Genomic DNA, 16,919 nt, shown 5'->3' with positions numbered 1-16,919 from the left:
TTTATATGAATCCTCATTAGCCATTTCCGTAACAATGGCTACTCTTTCATTATGACTTGGTTTAATCCAGTGGTTTCCAAACATTTTCGCTGGTTTGCTGCCGTGATTCTAACACAAACCTACGTAGCTCCGCACAGCAGCAGCAGGTCTCCTTCACAGGTGGAAACCCAGCGCGAGCGTCGTAGCGCTCATGTTGCGTTTAAAGGCGGCTCGGAAAAACAGATTACAGCATGTTAACAACGGATTAAACGGTTTTAACTGCTGATAAAAGTGACAGAGGACACAAATATGGAAGTGTGGAAGCCTCTACTGTATCAAATTGGCATAGGAATAACGGAGAGTTGGCCATTCTAAGGTAAAAACCCAGCGCATACAGTGTTCATGTTTTGTTTTGTTTTTTTCATCCAGACGGTTTCTCCCGCCCCCCCCCTGCAATGACACGGCGCGCCCCACAGTTTGGGAACCTCTGGTTTAATCTGTTAAAGTGTAAAATGTGTAAACCAGTGGTTCTTTACCTTTTTTGATGTACCGAACCCACCAGTTTCATATGCGCATTCACTGAACCCTTCTGTAGTGATAAATAAAATATTATTTTTTTCTCCCCAAGTTCAAGACAGGGGTGCCCCAACTAGAGTCTTAAAAGGTAGAGTCTCTGAGAACAGTTCTTCAAAATATAGTCAGTGTTTTCAGCAAAGTTGAGCTGACTGTCCAGCTCAACTTTGCTAAGTATTTAAAATTTGCCGCAGTTTCAACAGGTTGGCCACCGAGAGAAACTGGAACCACTTTAAGGTCTTGTTTAGATTATTTAATTAGCTCTACATTCTTGAGAGAATGAAAAATTAATAATAGACTTTGCGGTATTCTGATTTAGTAATGTAATTATATTAGTTGTGTTACCACCCCCACGCCACTAGAGGCAGTAGCAACCCCGAAAAGATGCACTAAGGAGCAAATTTAGAAGTACACCGAAAGAAACAGAATTTGGTAAAAACGTTGAGCTTTGCTGAAGTAATTAAAGACACAAGTTCAAATCCATGCTGAGAGTGAAACTCCTAAAATCAGTGCTCCTCCGCAGCTCTGATTGGCTAAGCAATGTCACGTGATCCTCTGCTGCAAGTGATGGCAAAGCGGGGCGCGTCATCACGACTTTACATAGTGTGTCTTTGCCTCCGCGGCAGAGGCTCCGCCGAACCCCTGAGACCGACTTATCGAACCCCTGGGGTTCGATCGAGCCCAGGTTAAGAACCACTGGTGTAAACCTATAAAATGTGTTTATCTATGTACATTTTTTGTAGTTGGTCCCGGTTTTAGAATATTTAATGGGCTCTTTCCCCCCGCCCCCATCAAAAATACAGGTTTTATTTATTTCCCGAAGGTTTGTTTGCTTGAAACGCGTCATCCTGCCTGCAATTGCTGTAAAACTGAGGAAGTTATTTCTAGTAATAGCGAGACAGCTGTTCAGCGGTCACATTCTGTAAGTAATTTCAGCAGAAAACAAACTCTATGAAAAGAAAGTCTTACAATAGTGCAGAAATGGAAAGGAGTGCCAAATAAAATCCTTCATTTAAATAAGTATTGTCAATGTATTCATATGCATGGTATTTATATTTCTTGCACACATTGGCATCTGTTACTTGTCAAATGCATATGATTTTTCATTGTTTCTAAAATGACTATATGCTTGAAGCAATTATTTCTAAACAGTTCCAGTGGTTTAATAGGATAAAAGACAGTTATTTTTCAAAAGACAAAATAAACAAATCCGCAAATCTCTGTACTAACATTGAAGAAGAACAGAGAAAGCAAAATGATACAAAAAAAAAAAAAAACGATGAAAGGAAAAAGAAAATGTTAAATATATTTTTTTCAATGTGGCAATAAGGTGTCAGTGGAAGTTCCAGCTAATTTCTGTCCATATCAAGATACAGGTTATTTTGGAAATGTGTGTGCACCTAAACCAAAAAAAATAAATACCAAGAAGGGCAAAGACATTTCTATATACAATTTATTTACATATTTCTCTTCTTAAAACAAGGGCAGCAGTTATTTGCACTTGTATTTGCACAAATACTTAGTCATATGCAGAGATAGGTAGGAACTAAATACATTCATTTGGGTATTTTCTTTTAAAAAGTACTTTTAGGAGTAGTTGTACTGCACTTTCTACATCTGCTTGGGTAATGTAATGAAGCATCACCTCAGTAGCTCTTACCTAAGTAAAATTTCTGAATAATATATCATATGCCACTTTACTGAATAAAGAACAAGCTTGTTTTAAACAAAACTGCACCAGACATACATCTAAAGTTTATGTTCGTCGTGCACAAACATTATAGTTCTAATGTTTTTCTATTTTATGATGTGATTCTTTAAGATGAAGTGGAAATACAGATAACAGTAGATATTGACAGTGGAGGTGCAGCACTTGCACAAATTCCAGTCAGTCTGGCCTCATATACCTTTATAACTTTACATCTTAGGATTTCAATACATTGGAGTACACTGTATTATCTTCTGTGTTTTGATTTGTTTTTTGTTGTTTTTTTAGTGCACCGACTGGAAGGTCAAACATTTGTTCTGGAGCAAAGGTTCACCTGCCACCACATAAAGACTGTACTGAAGATTTCTCTCAAGGTAAGTCTGAGTCGATGAAGGTGGACATTGCTCAACCTTTGCATATAAGATTTTTTTTTGCAGATTTAGTATAAACAAATATAGATATATTTTTATATATATAACAAAGATATAAACCCCATCTAGTAAACTGTCATCACAACATGCAGCAAATGTCGAGCAGTCGGGACAATGTTGGATAGACTTATGCTAAAATAAGGCTTGGATGTTTTAGGGTTTAAGTTTTCTCTGGCAGCAACAGAAGGCCAAATGTTTATTTCTCAAGTCTGGAGCTACTATCTGATAAGTTGTTTCATTGGGGAGGTTCACCACTTTAGGATCAAATTGTTTCAAAGTGGAAATCAACATCTGTTGTTTTAGGAGTAGATTGTATCTTAGAAGGTGTTTGCCAATCAGTCCTGATAAGAATCAAAGCCTGAGTTGTACACAAGTAACAGTTCTCATATGTTGGATGTTATTTTGTATTATTATTCTTTTTTTATCTGAACCCTGCTGGATGGAAAATGCTGCACTGATTATATGCATTCAAGAAGAATTGCCACACTGATTATATGCTTCAAAGAGCAGTACTGATCTGCTGATTTGAAACTGTAGTTTTTCTTTTTACCCATCGTGCAATAGCTGCTTTGAAATGGTGCGCACAAACATAGTTTACCTTATCTTGTCTGTGTGCCTTCACTTTCCTATCTTCAATTTTCTGTCTCAAACCGGATATAGGTATTATTCTCCCTCAAGTAAATCTCACCAGCTGCTTCTCACCAGACTCCTGAAATGACTGTTTTAGTGGTGCATTTCAAATGATCAAAAATAGTTTCTCTTGCCAGTTGTACTTGGAAATTATGTGCATCTGTGCCTTCTCAAAACGCATTACTGTCCCTTAATTAAAATGTAATTGAGAGACTTAATTTGATATTTGCTGCTAACTTGTTTCTTTATTTGCAACTGGAGTAATTGATGTGAGAAAATGATCTTCCGGCTCTCTCTGAGCTGCCTTGGGAGCTCCGAAAATATAATGAGAAATTGTGTTTGCTGTTTGGAATGTAGAACAGTTAATACTATGAGGCATATTGCTGAAATTAGAAAGCTAACCCTGAGCTAGTGATAAAAGCAGAGTGACAGAGATAGTTTGTGTTGCATAAGAATGTTCTCATCACTTACAGTTTGTATACATATTTAATTCACACCATAAGAGCAAACATTACTTTCAATCTTTTTAAACAGCCAGAAAATTTCCCAACAGTGCCCTCTGTGAAAGAGCCTATAGTAATGGGAAGAGGTTAAATATATAGGATAAGATCTCCCCTGAGTTTATATGGATGAGGACTCGGTTTGAACAATGGCACCAAGCTGCAGGCAGAGCTGCGCCACAGCGAGGCTTCATCTGCCTTTTAAATGACGAGCCCCTCTCCCTGCATCTGAATGGAGAGATATAACCAGGCCAAGGCATGCTGCGTAATCCACCTTCTCTCGTCTTTTCCACAAAGTAACTGATCGCAGGCCTAAAAACAACAGCCGTTTGATTTGCAGTGAAGTGAAGAAAATGTGGCAGCCGGGAAAGCCACTCGACCCTGGGCTCCATTCAGCATGCGCTTCCAGCTGACAGGCTGATGAGCTGCAATCAGCCCTCCTACTCTGGCTGGGGCCTGCTGTGGTAATAACCGGTGACTGGATTTGGAGGAATCCTCAGATTGGGCTGATAAAAGCTCAATTTAATGCACCGTCTTTTGTTCTGTTAAAATATTAATGTCAGGTAAATGTTAAAAATACAGATCCTGTGAGATTTTTTGTTAGTTTTTAACATTTTATTTGAAGCATTCTTTATTCTTGGAGGACTGATTATTTACCAACAATGCAACTTTTGAAGCCATCAACAAACGTTTGGTGTAATTTTGGCTGAATATTTAAGTTAGTTTTTGAAACATAAGGTAAATTAGTCACTGAAATGACTTTTTGTCTCAGTCCATACATTTTCAGTGAGCTCAGGGCCATTACAGAAGCTCAGGTTTAGTTTGCTTTATCTATTCGAAAACCGGTTAAAACACTCAGCATGATTCTACCACCACCGTGCTTGGCAGTTGGTACATTATTCTCTGGTTTAAAAGGCTCATTTGAACTCTTTCAAACATTTTTCATGTCATTGTGACCAGTGCTTGATCAGTTGAGATGAAACACTATCCTTAATTTTGTCTAAAGTTTTAACTATCTGACTCAAACTGTCATCCCCAGAGGAAATGAATAGGATTTTATATTAACAGAGGGCTGTAATCAAGACAGAAGCCTTTTGCAAAAGTGTAATTTGCATTTGCAAATGTCTTTAGCAAAAAGGGTTTATAGTCTGATGAAGCGTATGTTGAATTATTTGGCCAAGTAAGTACATGTGCATTTGCAGGAGTCAGAGGTAGACCGTCAAGCCAAATGGCAAAGTACAAAACGTCAAGGCAGATGGTGGTGGCATCATCCTGTGGGACTGTTTCACTGTCAGTGGAACAAAGTGGAACAGCTACACAATTTAAACTTGGACAGGTTTCCATGGAGACCAAGCAGTTTAAACGTCAGCATTTCTGACTTGTATGGTCTGATATATTTGCAGAATGATAACTGGAAATCTTTGGAAGGCAGCTGCAGCCGAAGAAAAGTCCAATGTTACCTCTGGTTGCTATGGTAAAAACAACTGTGTTGGACTCATTGAAACCTAATCGCTCTTGTCAAATAAGGAGATCTTATAGATGTAATGCTGGCATGGTGACTTGAAAGGCTGTCATTTACACTTATCGAAGTAGCTGTCTAAATAACACATCCTGGTTCCCGTTGACATTTCAGAATCTGAGTGCTTCAGAGTCCATTTTCAGTAGGATTTCTGTTCGCCTTGCAGCTTTTATTAAACTCTCATTTCCTCTCTGCATTATTCTATCTTTCTTTAAATAATAGTGGGCCTGTTTCTTTTGAAAATAGGCTGAAATTGTTCCAAATGGACTTCCAGAGCTGTGGCTGCTTTTATCCTGAAAGCTTTTCACATGTAGGCCTTTCAGCAGCGATGGGTAGTATCTATGGGGAACATTTTCAGCTGTAAAAGCACAAATTTAGTATCCCAAAGCAACTTTGATAGGACTTTGGTATTTGAATGTTGATGTTGCTGTGTTCTTCATCTCCTCTGTCACTTTTTAACCTCCCAGTTTCTGCCATCAAAGTAAGAAAATAGAACAGTGATTTAACTGGACAAATATAATCTTGTTTTTACCTTAACAGTCATTGCAGCGCTTTGATATAAATATTACACAATTTTATTCTGATTATTATGATGGCGAGAGGATTTTAAGTTCATTGCAACCCTTATTTGGAATAGAGAAGGCTGTAAATTGCACAAATGAGATCAGGCTTGACATTTGTTTTGTACCTACTGCCTTAACTTTACTTGCAAACTTACTCCTTTTATTTTGACTCACTCTTGAAACAGTTGCACCAAACTATTTCCTCCACCGTGTGGGAGGTGGGATGTGCCAGTCTGTTGAACTTGACTGATAACTGTGGATGATCACAGATGAAAATTACAGTGCAGATCCAGCAGCTGCGTCGGCCGCAACGGCATAGCAAACCTTTGCTCCTTCTAAAGGTTGCAACAAAATGTCTAAATGAGAATGCTCGAGCAGTAATCGAAGTCTTTTTGTGTTTTCTAAAGAGCTAAATTATAGATAACATAGTACAGGAAAATTACAAGGTGCCAGTAGCACCCATCAGTTCTCCTTAACCATCCTGTGTATAATTGTTCTGGCTCTCAGATCAGTTTTGACCCTCACAGGTGTGGATAAATCTTTTTGTAAGAAGTCTTTTTGTCATCGCAGCCTTGACAGTTTTGGGTTAGGTTAAATTGCATGCCTCATTTCATCGTTAGCCTTCTCATTTTGATTGTGTGTGTTGCTTTGAAATGTACAAAATACATTACTTTGTGACATTAACGTAAACTAATTAGGTGTCGTCTTGTGTGGGAGGACACAGTCTTCATCTTTTCATCTACCAGACTGTCCAACATTTTGGCTGACAGGATTTTCTAAATCCAACACTGCAGGATTTCTGTCTTATGTAAATATAAACTGAGTATGATAATTTTAGAGGAACAGGGTAGTGCAGATATCTTTAAAAGGAAAGATCCTCAAAGCTGTAAATGACAGGTTTACTTAACAAACTGATGTTAAAACAAAGAATAAAATAAATTTCAGCAAATAAATTTTACTTATATTGTACCTATCAAAGAATAAAAAGTACAGTGCTTCAAGAAAAAGATAAACTGCACTCACACACAGAATGATGTAAGGCATGACAGAAATCTGAGAGCAAATCACATCATGCTGCTGTCGCTCAGCCAGTGAAAGCAAATGTGTGCATTTCTAACTAAATTAGGCATTTCCGGGAACACGGGTAGTTTTCTCGTCTCCTTCATTATTGTGCAGTACCAGGAACTTTGGATGGAGTTTTGTGGGTAGAGTGAGTGATGAGCATTACAAATTGTTTAAAAATTTTCGTCATTGCAATTCAGTGATTTCACCGTAAAGTGCTTATATTTTTAACTTACTTTAACCGTAACAGAGCTTAAATCATAAATGTCCATTAATAGCCATCTGTGGAGCAAATCCTTCTCTTAAAGGAATGTTTTAGAGCTTAAAACCTTTTATATTTTGATTGAAAAAGTAAACACAACCCTGTAGATTGTTGTGGTTAGTGGTCTTTAAGGACACATCTCTCACGGTTTTATATAGTTATTCAATTTATATGAAAAAAGTACAGAATGATTTGTAAACTGTGCCACAATGTGTTTATTTACTAAATAAAAAAACATTTGTACTTTCAGGACATTAGCTAAAAAGTAAACACTTATTTTTCTGTGGATATTTTGTTCATATGCATATATGAATTATTCAAACAACTTCAAGTGATTCAAAGTCAAACTACAACTCTGTAATTTAAATAAGGACTAATAGTTACCGTATCGTTGAAGAGTTGATAATTACATTAACATTTTTATGTTGAAATGTTTCCAAGTTATTCTCAATCAAGCTTGTGGGTTATTCCTGTGTTTAAAAGTGCTGGGTAGATTCAAGGTGGGTGAATGTAGTGATTTAAGGCTGGGATAATAACGCTGCTGAAGAAAATTATTAACCAGAGCACCTCTGAGGTGACATTAAAAATTTCCAGGATTTGGAGGATTTTTTTCCCCTCTCTGGTTTGGGAGCTGTTGATGAAGTGTCAGACCAGCAACCTACAGCTACAAGACTCCATTTGCACTACAGTCACATGACTGGCTGACTAAAAATAACCCTTTTCTCCAAGATGATACCAAGACTAAGAATAGGCTGACTGGAGGGAAGTGACATGGTGATAAATCACTAGTGAAATAAAGAGGAAGAGGTAAAGAATTCACACTGAAACAGTTAAATATCAGTGATGATGGGGGGGAAACTGCTCCTTTTGTTCCAGTTTTGGTTGGTATCCTGGAGATGGCTTCAGTGCTGGAACAACATAAGAATAAGATGCATATCTCATATTTTTATTCTGAGGACTTTTTGAGGGGAAGACAGAGGGCAGATGCTAAGATGTGCAGGTCAAGGCCTTTTCCAGAAGGGAGGAAGCCATTTGTTGCATTGCAGTTCCACTTCAATGCCTACTGCCATGCTGTGAATTCATCTCTAAAGTGTAGGAGTGCAGTCACTTGGAGAAATGAGGGAGAGGTTATTAAAAATAGATCTGCTGGATGTTGGATCAGAGTGAGAAATGAATGATTAATCTACTCTTAAGCTTTCTTTTAATCTTGTTGCTTGGATCACAGCATTTTATGTCTGGTTTGGGTCATTTAGAGGTTTTAAAACACTCAGAAATGAGATGGACTGTACAAGACAATGATGAGGTCAATTTCCAGACCACTTCAGAGTCTTTGTAACACTTTAACGTAGCATATTTTTGGTTTTTAGTGTTGAACATCACCTTAATATGTTTTCTACATAAATATACATTAATTTGACTTTAATGATAAAAAATACCTATGCAACAATACCTATGATTTTAGGTTTGTCAGTTCTTCATCAAAGTATATTTGAATAATGTTTCAGTTTATCTATCCAGTGTGTTTAAAACATTTAAATCTGACATCTTTGTTTCCAAAAATCGTTCTGAAAAAGCAAATTATATCTCAAAGTGAGATAGCAAACTGTCGGCCAGCACCACAGACTCTTTTTGAATGAGAAAAGAAACCCAGGAAAGACAAGTGTTAGAGCAAGTATTAGAAAAATGAAAAGGCGTCATCAGTTGTTTCTTTTTTTAGTTTTTCTTTGAAATGGAGGGAGAATATGTGATAGACTGTTCAAAGCCTGTTGAGTCAAGTTCTAACTTAAGAGGGTGTTAAAATAATTGCATGAGCCTTGTTTGCTCGTCATCAGAGCTTGGAAAGAAATGTTTGAGGGAGTTTTATGCTCATAATTTAAATTAATTTGGCCAGCCTATTTGTTTGTCTGTCTTATAAAGTTTCTAATTAAGTCCATTTTAAACCATGTCACTCAGTAACAAAAGACAAATCCTAATTATACACTAGTTCCTGCCAAAAACTACACTTTGAAACTTTTTGTTTACCCAAACTGATTAAATTTTGAAGTCTAATTTGTGCCATTGTTTTGATTTCAGCAGTAAAGCTACAACTGAGGGCATTTTTCCCAACATTGCCAGGTTAAGCAGTGTCAGTCTTGTTTTTTTTTCCTCTCTTAAAATGACATTGATGTATAATTTCTTAGGGAATCCTGCTCATTTCTATGCAGATTCAGTTCCTGCCCTGTCACCTCTCCCTGTCACCCAATGCTGCCCCTCTCTGCTCCTGAGCATTGTCATCTGGGGTGGATCTTGCCTTTTCACTCAACTGTTAACAGTCAGGCATGCTGACAGCCACCCACTGTTTACCCATCAAGCTTTTCTCCTTAAGAGGATGCATGCTTTGAAGAAGAGGTGCAAGTTTGAGCTTCATCAACATGCATGAGCATTAGCAATCTTTCCCTTTAAGCTTGGGAGTGTGAGTGGGTGAGGGGAGGTGGATGCAGGAATGACACAGAGGCACATGAGTGTCAAATCATCCATCAGTCTGTCGTATGCTGTCACCCACCTTCTCCCAGAGATGCTGTCGATCTGTAAACAAGAGAGAGAAACCCCAGGCTTCCCGGGGCAGAGAGTAAGGGCCAGATAAACCTCTCCTCTGCGAATCACAGAGTGGAGGATGGCAGATTTTACTGAAGAGAGACTTGAGCCACTCAGCTAAATGTGGATGACTAAGGCAGAGTCCATAAAAACAACTTTCATGCATATATCAAGCTATTTTTGATACAGCAACATATGCCACTATTTTCCTTGGAAATGCATAATACCCAGTTGAAAGAAATCAAACAATATCTTGTTCTTGTATTTTGTTTATACCTCTCGTGTATCATTAATTATTAAGTTTCCCATTCAATAGAGCAGTCGGGTACAAATTAAAGCCCAACAGTGTTTGGTTTTTGATGATGAACTAGTTGGAACCATGATGCTTAAAGTTTGAAATATTATTTTTGCTTGTATTATTTCAAAAGCCACCTCATTTAGTTTGCTGATTATAGATTGTTTATATACTTTCAATTATGATCATTGTTGCATATAATTTTCCTGCAACGTAATGATGAGCGCTACTTCCAGAGCCTTTTTATCACAACTTCAAAAGCTATCCGCATGTTGGAATATGAGGAAGGGGACTTATGCAGCCCTTTATTGGCCCTCTAATTATTTCTCACGTCACATGATTAATATTGTCACTTTGATTTAGTTCTGAGCTCGTTAGATAAAAGACTCTGTGACAGAGGATACTGCTTGTACAGCGATAGGTCGGGGATGTTTCCTGCCTGATCGTTTCTGGGCCTGTGAGGCACCTCCGTCCTCTAGAGCAAGAAGGCTTTGAGTCAGGTTGCTGGAGCGCGGCCTGCTGACTGGGGAAGGGCCAGAGCCGTGGCTGTGGCCAGGTTTTTCTTGAGCAGAAACTGGTAGGATGCAGCTGGTGTTTAAGCTGTCGTCAGAGTGCCAGTGGAGCCCCTCCAGAACCTCTTTTATCAAGAGGATCCACCACAAAAGCCAATAATCAATATGCATCTCAGAGTTTGAGATTTGGGTCAAGATGTGCAAAGAGAAAATGTCTCTTTGGAGGATTTTGAGGTAACCTTCTCAACTGTGCTTTCAGATGAGGGAATAAAATGGAGTTTTACGAAAACATTATTATGGAAATATTTCAAAACATTTTAGAGCAGGAATGATTTGAAGATTAAAGTTTATATCATTTGAAACACTAAAAACAAGCTGCAGCTGCGTGTTGAGGCTATTAAATGGCTTCAAAGCAGCTCAGTGAATGTGATCTTCATTAGTAAATGGAGTGTGCTGTTTTATTTGCATACGCTAACATAATAAACTCCACTGTTATTACCTTTTAATGAAGCTCAGGTAATTTGACTGAAGGCTTAACTTGCATAAAATTATTATTTTCATTACCAGTTAATCTGTGAATTGTTTCAGTTTAATAAAAAGGCCAAAAGTCTCAATATAATTTGATCCTGGAGGCTGGGAACTTTAAACACTTATTTTATTTTTGCTATGACAAATAAAATGTTTAATTACTAGATGGAATGTTTCTGTAATTTAAAAATTAAGTCTACTCTTACTCTTCAACGTACCATACTTTTTGTTCTTTGGTATGCCTAATACAGCAAGCTGTGAATCAGAGAAAAATAAAATATATTTGTTCTGCAGCCCTGAAATAACAGGTTCTTGTACGAAGCTGTGTGTTTGAGTTTCTGTCGATGTGCGGTTGTTGTGCATCAGAAGAAATGAGTCTACTCAAAAATGAGTCTCGTTTCTAGATGTAATAGCTGAAGCCGAGTGCCGACTCTGGACTGTTCAGACTTTGGTCCAAAAATAATTACTTCAGTAGTGTTTCTATTCAGCTGAAGAAAGGTATGGCACATCAGTGCATTGATTTGTTCTTTGCATCTGCTCAGTGCTTGAATGGGTTCATAGTCACCTGGTGAATCTGCGTCGTTATGGAAACGTAGCTTATTCATAGTTACATTTGCAATATAATTATGATCTTAGCTAGTGGGAGCATGTAGATGTCGAACACGAGTAACTTTTGCCCTGTTGAGTATGTAATTTATTCAATATTTACTAGCAATTTAAATGTGAAACAATCTGCATTTCAGATAAAGATACCAGCACCTTATTTTTTATTTGTAGAAAAAAATGAACATGCATAACTTTGTGGTACTGCCATAATGATATAATTTATAATCGAACATTGTCGTTTTTGAAAGTGCTTCCACATTTTTGTCTTGCTTTAAAACGACTGGCTACATTTTGAACAAGCTACGGACGATGATGGTGCCTTGTACCCAAAAATAAAGAGCTCTTATTCAAGATTAAATGCAAAAGTTGAATAATTTTGTTTTACAATACTGAGCTAAATAGTATTGGTCTTTCTTACTACTGTGGTCAGCATGACTTGAGGCAGCGTTTGCACAGTGAGCGTCCATTAGGTGTTGCCTTTATTAAATTTGGTTTCCCTTCTTTAAGAAGATGTTTTAAGAGGTTATGTACATGGATGTGTGTTTTGTTCATGTGCAAGGGCAGGTCGTGTCTTACTGTACTGTATATATACACGATTACACACACCATCATGCTTAAGGGTCCGAACAAGGAAGGCTCTTTTATGAAATTGTCCTTGATAGTGACATGTACCCACAAGAGAAAGATGGACCAGGCGTTTAATATGTTGAAGGGTCATTTTAGGTTACACCACAATTTGGCATCTCCCTGCTATCCAGCCAATCACAGACAAGGACTCAGTGATGCAGTTCACCTCTTACTGGAGGGATTCCGAGGAACTGCCGCGTGACGATGCTCGGGCTTAAACAGCTCAGCCTCTCCTGACTCTCACACCTCCTGCTCCTCCTCCCCCCCCCTGCCTTCAGGTTTTTATTCTCCAAGCTGTGCATGAGGAGCATCAGTTGTGTGTGTTTGATCAGATGAAAATGTAGTGCCATCCACACCGCTTCCTCCAGACTGGGTGTACAGGCAGCAGACAGTCGTCAACCAGCCCTCCTTCTCGTGTCTGAGCTAGGCTCCACCTCTCACTTTCCCTCCCAGCTCTCTCTCCATCTTTCTCTCAGCATCCCACACACACATGCACGCACACACTCAGATACACACATCCTCTTTCTCAGACTCCCCACTCCATATGAGCGAGCCTTCTCGTCAGGGCTGACAGCTTTTGGAGCTGAAGGTGTGCAGCTGTTGCCAGGTAGGAAAGTACATTTTATTCACAGTTCACTCAGCAAGTTATTGATGAAAGTGTTAAAGTGTTTGTTTTTGTAAAAAATATGCGATGTATTTGATGACTGTCAGTCCTAATAATGTAACACTAGTGCTACTCTTCACTCCAACTCCCAACCGTTTCCCTGGACTCCATATTTGGCGCCTGTTTTTGCCGCGCCTTTTGTCGTCATGTGCACTTTGTTTTTTTTGTTCCCGTATGTGCTCAGAACCTGCTTTAGGTGCAGGGTGGAGCGCAACAGCTGATCATAACGCTGCTTCATATAGGCTACGTCTCTAGTTGCGAAGGGAGTCTACGTTCAGGATGTGTGGGCAGATGGAAAGACGATAAGAAGAGGGGAGGGGAAATCAGAAGGAAGATGAGCAGCTGCTTTCATCCTATAGAAGCGAATCCCTCCGTTGTTCTCGCTCTGTCAGACAAAATCTGAGTCTACATCTCTGGCATTCTTATTTTTCTCCACTTTCCTCCGTGCTTCAGTTGTGATGGGCTTGACTTGAGCATGGAGGGAAGTAGCAATCTGTTGATTCGGAAATGAGTTGTAATCTCATATGAAAAGGAATAAGGATTTTCTCCTGCAACAATTCATGCCTAATTATTTATCTCACTTTATTTTCTTCCATTTGTTCTGTGAGCTGATAAGATTGAAATACCACTTTGGTTCTGCTGGTTACCCAGGATCTCTGCCATTGTTGTGATTGGTGGGAACCCCCCCTTGCTGTAAAGGAGGCTTATCACCTCCCACAGGTTTTACTGATGGAGTGCCGATTGGCTACTGCACAGTGCACATGGAACGAGTCTCTCCAGAGTCTGTGCAAACAACGTCAAGCAAATCCATGGTGACTGCCATGCATGTTCAACTAGGAGTCGTTAAAAGGCAGATGGCCTATCACCCTCTTCTCCCAGATTACCTAATAACTCTGAAAGCATGATCAGCCGGTGTTAGGGAGGGGGCTTCGGTTGCAGTATTACCTGCTGCTGTGACTACGTTAAGGCAGGATCCTCCCGTGAATCAGTCTGTTACCAGGTGATGAAGACAGTGTGAGCAAGGCAACACTTTGTGCTTCCATCACCTAAATCTAAATGACCCCACAGCTTGTTTCCCCAGGTAGAACGTACGTTTACGTACTCACTGGACCTTCTACAGATGCTCTATTTCATAATCCAACAGTCTGTGTTCAGATAGATGCTGCATTGCTTCTTAACACACTTTGATGTTTTTCATAATGTTCAGTTTTACTAAATTATGTATGATTAAGCTGTAATGGGTTTTTAGAGAATGTTGAACAAACATAAAATGAAAGATAAATTTGTGCAAAAAAATTATATCAAGCCACACCCCATTTGTAAATCTCACCTGACTAGACTAAATAGAAAGCTTGGAACATCAGGAAAAATAGTCTGAACTTATTTGACGCTAAGAAAATAAAAAAAATAAAATTACAAGAATGGTGTTATGAAATTATGAGAATAAAGTTATATTACAAGATTAACTTGTCATAATATTACAACTTTATTCTCTTAATGTTGTGACTTAATTCACAGGATTTGTTCTGTTAATACTGTAACTTTATTCAAGTAATTTTATTACTTTATTCTCATATATTTATCTGGTTTTGACAGCAGGAACGCTGCATTTGAAAGAAAGATAGAACTGTGTCTTTAAACACTGTTGGCATCATTATGCTGAGTAAATTGTTTTTTGTTCTCAATTCGTTTAAATATTGTCAATTTAAAAAGAATTAAAAAAAAATATCTGGTGGTCGTGGACCAGATTAACTGAGTTAATGATCATAGTTCTGTACTGTGGTTCTGTGCAGATAATAAAAATCAAAAGTGGCAAAGGAATAATAAAATTACTCACTGGTTCTCCTTTTCCAGTCTGGCTGAGCTTGAACTATTTTGCAAAGGAGAATGGGCTATAATTTAATACTTTTGATGGACATCCTGGTGGAGATGGAGCCTAATAAAGTTTTTATGTAGCGATTGTACAAAGTATTAACTCAGAAAACAAATTCACACCCTGATTTTTAGAGTTGTTGTTTAAAAAAAATGGTCAAAGCCTGGCATCTTTTTCTTAATTTTGTACTGCTTTGTGTTGTTTTGAAACATAGCATCTGAATAGGAAATATTTATTCTAAATACAGATTTGTAGATCCAGTGCAACAAAACATGAAAACATCGGAAAAGCTTCTAATTCCTTAGCCAGGTGCTGTATATCATTCGTAGAAGCAGATGTTGACTTCCAGTCAAGTGGCCACTCGGCTGTCGCCTGGGGAGCTGTGATGTTGTTAGTGAGCTATTAATGAGGATTTCGGAACCCAAAGTCTCAAGCCTGATGTTTAAACAGCGCTAACCTTTTGTATCGGATGAGCTATCGAGGGTGAACTTTTCACGAGAAGCCAAAGGCCGTCAGGATGAAAGGGCATCTGCCAGATTTACTTTACATTTATCTGGAGACCCTCAATTATGATGACTCTATCAGATGATAGAAGAGTGAAGAAGCATCGGTATTGTAGGACAGAGTGGAGTGTTTCTCTCTACTGGAGAGCAATATAAAATGGAGGATATAAATAGAATGTGTGTTATGGTGTGACCTTGTGTGGCCATTTGGTAGTGGGTGTCTGTGAGCTCGGACAGTAACACTGAGAGCCACGCTGGTTCATGAATCATGATTTGCACTGCATCTCTAGGATTGTCCTCTGAAAAGATGTACATTCATGTTACATCAGATTGATTTCACTTTGATCAGCATCATCATTAACGCTGAAGTAGAAAATCAATGAATGACACAGCATCAAAGGATTACGCAGGTGTCCTTTTGTTACTGTATTGTGATCAATGTGTTATTAATTTCTATGTGATTTGTTTTTTCCAAACTCTTGGACTGGTTCAATAAGTCTAATTTAGCTTGCAAAACAGAAATAAGACATTCAGGTTCATTTTAAGTATTTCCATCTGCCCCACATTTTTAAACAAGATGAAGAAAATCCCAACATTAAATTTGGATTTTCACAAATCCCCGCAGAGTCACTATTATAGTAACATTTGCTTATTTGACACTAAACTAAGCATATTGACCAAACACACTTTTATGCTGCATTTAACAAAGTTCTGCCGTAGTTATTGTTAGATATTTTACTACTCTTATGGAAAGGCTGACTTTCTAGTGTAGTTTCTCATTTTCAGTGGTGATCAGGCTGGTTTTGGCTTTTTTCATCCCAAAACTAGTTTTGATGATTGATTGTTTATCAACATTTGACTCATTTAGCTGTTAGTTTAACATAAAGTTTGTTGGAAGTTATATTTATTCCACATGCTGTCACCACCATGCTTGACGGTGTTTTTAGGTTTAAATGTTTAACTTTGACTGGTCCTCTTTTTGACATTGTTGCCAAACATCTTTATCTTTGTCCTGTCTGATTATGAGACATTTTTGTCCAGAAGCATTTGGCTTGACCATGAGAGCAGCTGCTGATTTCAGCATAGCCTGCAGGAAGTTTATTTTTTGGTCTGAAAATCTCTTTTCTGCTGATATAGACACTGCAAGTTGGACTTCAAGACTAAAATCTACGTTTTTACTAAACTTATTTACTGGTTTTAGTGTTGCTTAATGGTTAAATTTAGCTTAAACTTGGAAACAATGCTGTGTTTTGGTTGGAGAGTTACCTCAAAATGCATCAAAACTTGTTTCAATTGGACAGAAAACACGCATTAAACTGTAGAATGCTTTTCCTTATTCCCAGTGTTTGACCCAAAATCAGTTCATGACGGACTTCTATCACAGTTTGGTGTCAGTGAATGGAAAACTCAAGCACATGCATTCAGACAGAGCAGAAACGAGTGAGGAAGTCTTAATTTAAACAGGGTGCAGAATCACCAAGCGTCTTTGTATGTCTGTTACGTTCAGGTG

The 16,919-nt window shown here is 38.3% G+C and overlaps 1 protein-coding gene across 2 annotated transcripts in view; it reads left to right on the top strand.

Moving 5' to 3' along the window:
* The first annotated feature begins 2,349 nt into the window (after positions 1-2,349).
* The window catches only part of syt1a (synaptotagmin Ia), a 151,412-nt gene continuing 136,842 nt past the window's right edge, over positions 2,350-16,919 (top strand). The window contains exon 1 of one of the 2 annotated variants that reach the window (XM_088003279.1): positions 2,350-2,634. The gene's annotated coding sequence lies outside the window, so the exon portion shown is untranslated. The remainder of the gene's footprint in view (positions 2,635-16,919) is intronic. The other variant, XM_014988554.2, reaches the window with a different exon arrangement.

This window comes from Poecilia mexicana, unplaced genomic scaffold (genome assembly GCF_051168715.1).
Source record: "Poecilia mexicana isolate PSO_F unplaced genomic scaffold, ASM5116871v1 scaffold_23, whole genome shotgun sequence".
NCBI lineage: Eukaryota > Metazoa > Chordata > Actinopteri > Cyprinodontiformes > Poeciliidae > Poecilia > Poecilia mexicana.
This window is presented reverse-complemented; position numbering and strand designations above follow the sequence as displayed.